We start from the raw sequence: 7467 nt of genomic DNA, 5'->3' as shown, positions 1-7467 counted from the left end.
GGCAATTTTTTAAACTCAATTCAACTCAACTCAAAAAATTTCAACTTAACTCAAAAATTTTCAACCCAATTAATAAAAATTATAAATAAAGATTGAAAAAATAAATAAATAAATTTAGGGTAGCCGAAACACCCCAGGTGGTGGCTGGGCCACCCCAAGCCCAACTGGGGTGGTCCGACCACCCCTTAATATTTTATTATTTTTTAAAACTTCTTATTATTATTTTTTTAATTAAATTTAAAATATATGTAATATTTTATTATTATTTCTATCAATGGGACATATGTTTCATTTATGACCTTAGGATCTCTCTAGAGAGATCCTAATTATTAATTGGATATTCTCCAATCCAAAATGGATCGGAGAAAATCCTCTACCGTGTTTGACCCGCATTCCTTCGTGGGCCATAGGTCGAATAATGAAGGTTGTTGATAGAGGACAATTTTCAATCATATTTGCTTTAACAAAAGGGACATATACAGCAATTCTGACATCATATGAGAACATAATTAATGGCGTTGGAAAGCTCATTTAGAGGGTTACAAAGTCATATTTTATTAAGTTTTTCTAATTCAAATGTTTACTTAGTTAAAATAGACCGTAAAAATAAAATTGAAAAGCCGTACAAAATTGCTCGTATGTTGCTTATGTTTGAACAAGCTTTAAAACGAGTTGACAAAATAGCTCATTCAATAACTCATATGAAGTTGGGTTCGAATGAGTTATTCATAGATGCACTCGTTTAAAGTTGGGTTAAAACGAGCTGCTGTGTGAATTGAGAATTCATGTAAGAATGCGAGGAAACCATAGTTAGGTTCAAAAGAGCCTCTTACACGTTCAGACAAGCTCCAATAAATTTTTGTAAACAAACTTTTATTTGAGCGTTTTCTTAGGTTCAGGAGTCTAGGTAGTATAAATATATGTAATGGCTATCTATAGCCTTAATTTATTATGTTATTTTGACCAGTGATCAATAAAAAACACTTTTAAGAGTGGTTTTCTTTTCTATCCACATTAAATCCTTGATTGAGTATTAGTTTTAAGAAGAGTTGTGATTCTTATCTTGTTTGTCTTGGCAAACTAATCACTACACGCTGCATTAATTGATATCAAAGTCAAGTTGCACTACATCAATTATTTAATTGTTGATGGAGATCTTGTGGGCTAAACAACAAAAAAATTCGTCCAAAGCGCGTTAACTAGCAGAGGAGGAACGTTAGTAATTACTACTCTTAACTATCGGCAAATATATCAAGGATTTAATGTGGATAGAAAAGAAAACCACTCTTAAAAGTGTTTTTCATTGATCACTGGTCAAAATAACATAATAAATTAAGGCTATAGATAGCCATTACATATATTTATACTACCTAGACTCCTGAACCTAAGAAAACGCTTAAATAAAAGTTTGTTTACAAAAATTTATTGGAGCTTGTCTGAACGTGTAAGAGGCTCTTTCGAACCTAACTATGGTTTCCTCGTATTCTTACATGAATTCACAATTCACACAGCAGCTCGTTCTAACCAAACTTTAAACGAGTGCATCTATGAATAACTCATTCGAACCCAACTTTATATGAGTTATTGAACGAGCTATTTTGTCAACTCGTTTTAAAGCTTGTTCAAACATAAACAACAAACGAGCAATTTTGTACAGCTTTTCAATTTTCTTTTTACGGTCTATTTTAACTTAGTAAACATTTGAATTAGAAAAACTTAATGAAATATGACTTTGTAACCCTCTAAATGAGCTTTCCAACGCCATTAATTATGTCCCCATATAATGTCAGAATCGTTATATATGTCCCTTTTGTTAAAGCAAATATGATTGAAAATTGTTCTCTATCAACAACCTTCATTATTCGACCTATGGCCCACGAAAGAATGTGGGTCAAACACGGTAGAGGATTTTCTCCCGTCCATTTTGGATTTGAAAATATTCAATTAATAATTAGGATCTCTCTAGAGAGATCCTAAGGCCATAAATGAAACATATGTCCCATTGATAGAAATAATAATAAAATATTCTATATATTTTAAATTTAATTAAAAAAATAATAATAAGAAGTTTAAAAAAATAATAAAATATTAAGGGGTGGTCGGACCACCCTAGTTGGGCTTGGGGTGGCCCAGCCACCACCTGGGTGTTTCGGCTACCCTAAATTTATTTATTTATTTTTTCAATCTTTATTTATAATTTTTATTAATTGGGATGAAAATTTTTGAGTTAAGTTGAAATTTTTTGAGTTGAGTTGAATTGAGTTTAAAAAATTGCCAAACATGAATTTAGAAAAAATTTCAGTTTGAGTTGGAAAATCTTGCTTCCCAAACAAGGCAATTAATTTATTTATTTTTTCAAATTTTAAGGGTATTTTTGTCTTATTGAAAATTATATAGAGGTAATTTCATTATTTTGCTAGCATTGGGTACATTATCATTATTTTAGTAGTTTGATGGATAAATTGTCGTAATTAATTGTCATTAAGGTGATAATTTGAAGGGATTAAGTGGACTTTACTCCTTTTTTTTTTTTTTTTTCGTGAGACATGGGTGGTTTCTGTTCACACACAACATTTAGCATTTATGATTGGAGCCCAACTATTGAAGTCCAAGGTTGAAAATAAAATAGAAAAAATTAAATATTAAGAAGATGAAAAGTCTCTAAATATTTTATCCCAATTTTATAAAATATTTTATCATTGTGCAAGTTGAAAGTGTTAGATAATCATATTATAAAGATTAAAGTAAATTCAAAATAGTTCATTTGACAAATCAAGTTTTATTGTTCTATTTTTAATTTTATACTAGTAACAATATAATTTATATTATTATAAAGGGTTAAATACTTTTTTATCTCATGTGGTTTAACAACTTTATTTTTTACTCTCTAGAATTTAGTTTTTATCATAAGAAGTACCTCGAGTTTACATAAAAACGGAGATGGTACCTCCGTCTATATTCCGTCCAAAATTTGATGGGAAGTCATGTCAGCATCATTAAAAAATTGACATGTGTCCACATATTTACAAAATAAAAATTTTAAAATTAAAAATATAAAAAGTGGGAATTGAGTCTCAGCAGTATTATTTTTGTCTTTTGACATTTTTCTTAGATTGTAGATTACTATCTTGCCCCTGTTCATTGTTATCTAACTAATAAATTTGTAGAGTATTTTAGTCTTTTTATATTGAAATTACCATTTTGCCTTCTGATCGTAAATTACTATCTTGCCCCTGCCCATTTTGCCCCAATATAAGTTTGCTACTTTTTACTCGTTGAAGAGAAGCATGCAAGTTGATCCATTATTACTTGTCTATTTCAAATGCTGATCCTCGGACCTTCGGTGGGAGAGGCAAGAGGGCTTGGCCTATATAGTTTCTCAAATAAGGACTCCGAAGTACATAACAAACAGTGAAGATTGGCCCAAGACACGATGAATATTGCTCTTCTTAAACTTGTTTATGTTCTTTATCTTCCTTGGTAAGAGTTTACTACTCTGAATCTGTCATCGGTTCATCATTCTACTCTTCAAAGCACAGGAGAATCGAGTTTTCTTTATTTTATCCCGAGTACCTTTTCAATGATGCAATCAACTACAATTGCAGGTTCAATTATGACAAGTTATTGACAATTGTAAATTAAATATAAACTGAGAATTGTAAACATCTGTAGCTTGAGAATGAAAGGTTGTCTAAACTACATCTAAAGTTCAGTCTCACTTGGATGTAAAGATTGCAAGTCATGCAATTTTGGCTAAGATTGATCAATTATAAAATTGCTAATTTTGTTGTTTGGGGTTAGGAAATGTTTCATCTCAAGAGATCCATTCAAACCATTTGGGTTAACTAAACGTAAGTAACAAAATATGAGATTTTGTCTTAACTGATATTTGTTTTGTGTATGATTCTACCTACTGAATGTACAGAGCAATGATTGTATTTATAATTATATAACGTGATCTCCTTTACAAGTGGATGTACATTATTCAAATTACAGATGACTAAAAGTTTGAATTGCCGGTGACTTAAGATAAGATATCCTATCTGCTATATATTATCCATGACTGAGTTCTTGAGCTTGTTGTGATCGTCGAGCTTGTTGTTATCCTCTTCTAATCCAATACGCCACCTCGAATTCGAGGTTGAGGAACAAACGTTGAGGTTGGATTTTAAGAATGGAAGCCATTGAGACACAAGAGGCTTTGTGAGAACATCAGCAAGCTAATATACTTGCTAGACACAGTGCCTTGACTGCAACTCTATCTTGGACAAAATGATAATGATAATCGATTACTATGTGCTTCATTCGAGCATGAAAAATGGGATTCAATGTGAGATGAGTTGAACCAATGTTATCAAAGTATAAGATTGTATTTTGATTCCAGTAGGAAGTCAAGTACTCAATGATCCCATCATGCAAACTGCCGTGGTATAAGAACAGAGGATGAAGACATGGGTGAAGTGATAGGCTTAGCAAGAGCCATGTTCGTGCGCTTCAAGAGATCAGTAATGTATCATTATTGAGTAAGATAAAGATCACCATTTTTCCATGTAGCTTCAACCCCTAAAAAGAAATGCAAATGACCTACATCCTTAATTGCAAAATCAGAGTAGAGTTCCTTGAGCAGGTTATCAATTTACATGGCTGTAGAGCTTGTGATGACGAAATCATCAACATACACTAGTAGATTGCCAGAAAAAAGGAGAAATATCGGTGAATCTAACTTGGAACCAATGAATTCCATCTCAAATAATCTTGAACTCAAACGAGAATACCATGCATGAGGGGTCTGCTTAAGCCCATAGAGGGCTTTCTGCAAATTGCAAACTGCAAACTGCAGCCAACCCAATAATTCTAACTGATATTTATGAAAAGTTGACATTTGACAGCAAAAAAGAAAAATTTCAACAATCACTTCTCACACACACACACACACAAATCATCTTTCCATAATTTTAGCATCAAAACTCATTCCCTTCAATTAAAACTAAGGTTTCACTCAACTAAGGTTCCCAGTGAAACGAAAAACAAAACTTGTTAGCTTCAACTATTCTCAAATTTAACTATGAAAATCAAACCCAAACAGTAAAAGAGGTAATAAAAAGAGTTAATAATTCAATAACAACACTGAAAAGATAATTCTGATTAATAATCAAATAGAAAATGGATAATAGAAGTTTTAAGACAGTTCCTACTACTATTCGTTCTCATATGGGGATCATATTTGACCAAGCAACGGTTATGAAGATTGAAATTACATTTGACACATGCAAAAGTCTTATCATGGCAAGAATCACCACATTTATCACATGGAGGATGGGGGTCCTCGTTCTCACTCTTGTCAACAAAAGTGAGAGGATGTTCGTGTATGTCAAACGTATAAGTCTTCCCAAACTTGATATATGGATATTTCCCAGGAATGCAATCAGAATGAGCAGCGAAAGTGTCATCCGAATAATAGTAAAACCAACGATTTGGAAGTCGGTTTTTTCCACAAAAAACACAATAATATTCATATTCTTCATGATAATCATCTTCAAATTCAAAACAAAGTATGAACGTTACTTCGAATGGATTTTCATCTTCGTATGGATCCTATCTTACAGTAGGCGGTAGTGTAGCGCATTTGAAATCCAGATTAATTTCGCATTCAGCGCAACGAATGATATGTCCAACAGAATGTCACTTACCAGCGGAGAGAACAAGTCGGCAATGAGAATGACTTTCATGGACAAATTTGTCAGATATCAAACTAAAATGGACATCTAGGTCGAAGTTGCATTTCTCACAACAATAGACGCAGCCATTACAATCACGCCCACAAGCATAGCAACAAAAAGAAGGAACATACGGTGGCTCTGGAAGGAGAGTGAGGGGGTGCCAATGAAGTGGGTGTGACTTTTTTCTGGGCAATTCAACACAATAGTTGTGAAGAAAGAATTCGCATTGAGTACAAGCATAAAATGGAGGGTCGATAGGCCACATACACCCGTCAAATTCTTCTTGTGTCTCAAGCTGCTCATCAACAAGCTTCAAGTCATGGTGATGACTGAAATGTTTGATTTCCACGGGTATTTCAACTTTGTCCTCTCCCAGCTTGGATTTCTTGACAACATATGTCAATGCATCAATGGATTCATTGAGCCCCACATCTTCGCATTTTAGCATACTAGTTGGTTCGATGGGAACCGTATCTTGAAGGGGATTGGCGAGGTTCAGAGGGTGGGAAGAACAATGTAGGTGAACCAAGAATGGGCAGATAGCACACAAGTAAAACATACCTTTGCCTTGTTTCCCACAGGCGTCGCAAGTGAAAGAGTTAGATCTCTGCACGAGAGTCAATGTGTGTTCATGAATTTCAGCTTGGACGGTGAGCGGTAGAGAAGCACATTTACTTTCAAGGCTAAAATTACAGTGAGAACAATGGTAAATGAAGCCCCATAGAACCTCTGTATTGCAACCGTCGCACTTGATTTCCCTCTCCCAGGAATACGCATGGATGAGAAGAAGGGGATGTTTCGGGTGCAGCGGGTGCTCCAACTGGTGGGGCAGTTGTGCACATGATTTGTGAAGGATGAACCAGGAACACTCTTTGCAACTGTAATTGGGACCCCATATTTGATTTTCGCAGCCATCGCAGAGTAATTTTTCATGATCCTTTTTAACCTCTTCATTGAAGATCAACGGATGCCTATGATGAAATGTTGAAGCTTCATCTGCCTCTCCATCTCCCTATCTGTTACACGGAATTTCTAAAAAACGAGAAAAAGGAAACCCAGAAGGTGCGAGAAGTAAAAAAAGGGTTCGTGTGAGGAAGAGGAGAAGAGTCTGGGGAAAAGAGTATTGGACATTGCCTTGGGTAGTGAAATTTTCAGATGAATTCAAAAGAGGCGTTAGAAGGTAGAGGGAATTCTTTGACGACCTAAAGTGGGATTGAGATCCGGTCAATAGTGGGAGAAATGCCCACCATTTTTTATTTAAATCCTGGGGATTCATTTTCATTCGCCACTAGTTCCATTTAATATAAAATAATAAAATATTATTATTTTTTAAAAAGTAAATATAAAATAAAATAAATTATTAAAAATTTATGAATGGTTCGTCCACCCTATTTTTCTCATAGGAGGTGGTTGAAGCCACCCCCAAGGACTAGTTGGGGGTGGCTCCATGGCCCCAGGAGTGGCTCGACCACCCCCTAGGCAATTCTCCTACTATTGCCAGGGATCTCAATCCCCTAAAGTGTGTCGAGTTTATGGGCTATGGCTATTACTCTTCCACACCTTTCCACACCATTTTTTTTTTTTTTTTTTTTTGGTAAAGTTCACATACCCCATTCAAACTATTATCCAATTGACAATATCCCCTTAAACTTTCAATTGTAACAATGTCCCTCCAAAACTACCAAAATATTGTCAATGTTCCCTCCAAGACTATCAATAAGATAAAAATGCCCCTATAAATTTCTCA

General features: G+C 34.4%; 1 pseudogene; it reads right to left on the bottom strand.

The window, feature by feature from the left end:
- Positions 1 to 5206: 5206 nt before the first annotated feature.
- Positions 5207 to 6728, bottom strand: LOC148587883 (uncharacterized; annotated as a pseudogene).
- Between the last annotated feature and the right edge of the window lie 739 nt (positions 6729 to 7467).

The sequence above is a fragment of the Corylus avellana genome, chromosome 1 (genome assembly GCF_965113065.1).
Source record: "Corylus avellana chromosome 1, dhCorAvel1.hap1.2, whole genome shotgun sequence".
Taxonomy (NCBI): domain Eukaryota; kingdom Viridiplantae; phylum Streptophyta; class Magnoliopsida; order Fagales; family Betulaceae; genus Corylus; species Corylus avellana.
The sequence above is the reverse complement of the archived record's forward strand: the minus strand, read 5'-3'. Positions and strand labels throughout refer to the sequence as shown.